Raw genomic sequence first — 1,368 nt, 5'->3', positions numbered from 1 at the left:
TAGGATTGCCCAACCTTCCTTCCGAGGAGTGGCTAGTGGGTTTGAACCGCCAGCCTTCTGGTGAGCAGTCAAGTGCCTTAGGCACTATGCTACCAGAGCGAAAAATCTTGGAATAGACACCCACACACCCTTTTCACCATCTCTCCCCGCCTGTTGTATTTAAATTTAGACCTGGAGAAAGAAATTTTGGTTTATTTTATTATCTATTTTTTCATTTCCTTATCCCAGGAAGGCTGTAAGGCAGTTTGCTGGAATGCCTTCAGTACAAGAAAATAAAACAAAATGAAATAGGAGGCTACAATTGAGGGAGAGAGAAAAGGAGAGAGGGACAGATAAAGCCTGGAGTGATGTTAGAACCGCCAATGCCTGTCCCTAAAGGAAATTTCCTTACTTTTCAGTAGAACTTAAATGAGCAAATTCTTGACAATATTCAGTGAAGGTGAGAGAACACGACTGGAGTATATATGACTGTAAAAAGTCCCACAGTTCCTACTTACACACACACACAGACACACACACAGACACACACACACACACACACACACACACACACACGAGTCCCGGTCCCATTAAAGCTCTACTGGTAAGCAAAAAGCTGGAATATCCATTTTAATAGCTTCTCCCCATCCCCCACTACAGTAGATGCTCCTGCTATTGGGAAAGGAAAAAAAAGCCATCAGATTTCTGTCAAGTGGATTTAGGTTTAAGCCAAAGCAACGCGAATTGTATTGTAATGTGTTTTTTTTTTTTTTTTTTAACCCCTCCGTAATAACGTTATACGAAATGCTGAAATTGAGATTGCAGGATGGAATCAGCATCTATTTTGTAATGCTTGCTCATCGTCAAAGAGCAATACTCAGGCCGGCCAGCTGAGATGCATGACAGTCGGGATGATTTAATTTATAAGAGTGCTCTGTGCATAGAATGAAATCACCAAAGTGTGCAGGAAATCATGTTTCTGACACCCTTTTAAACCAACTAATAACACTCAAACGTGGATAAAAGTCTTGAAAGACATACAATGTTTTGTGGGTTTTCTCCCCAGCTTTCTATAACTGAAAGTGAGGCTACTGTAGAGATGTTATTCATGAAACTTAAAGCAATTGAAGATAGGAGAGTACAAGTTTATAAATTAACTACAAAACAGAAGTTTGGGGAATGTTGATGGTTTTGTGGTTTGCAGTATATTTTTATTTCAATTTATCCTCTTTCAGGAATATTAGTTCAATAGGTTTTGGTTCTGGTAGCACAGTGCCTAAGGCACTTGACTGCTAACCAGAAGGCTGGCAGTTCAAACCCACCAGCCACTCCTCGGAAGGAAGATGGGGCAATCTACTTACGTAGTGATACTGCCTCGGAAACCCAAGG

At 40.8% G+C, this 1,368-nt stretch overlaps 1 protein-coding gene across 1 annotated transcript in view; it reads left to right on the top strand.

The window, feature by feature from the left end:
- FAM171B (family with sequence similarity 171 member B) overlaps positions 1-1,368 on the top strand; it is a 63,226-nt gene that overhangs the window by 783 nt on the left and 61,075 nt on the right. The window lies entirely within an intron of this gene.

This window comes from Orycteropus afer, unplaced genomic scaffold (genome assembly GCF_000298275.1).
Source record: "Orycteropus afer afer isolate SDZICR_OR568_19922 unplaced genomic scaffold, OryAfe1.0 scaffold00001, whole genome shotgun sequence".
NCBI classification, from domain to species: Eukaryota; Metazoa; Chordata; class Mammalia; order Tubulidentata; family Orycteropodidae; genus Orycteropus; species Orycteropus afer.
The sequence above is the reverse complement of the archived record's forward strand: the minus strand, read 5'-3'. Positions and strand labels throughout refer to the sequence as shown.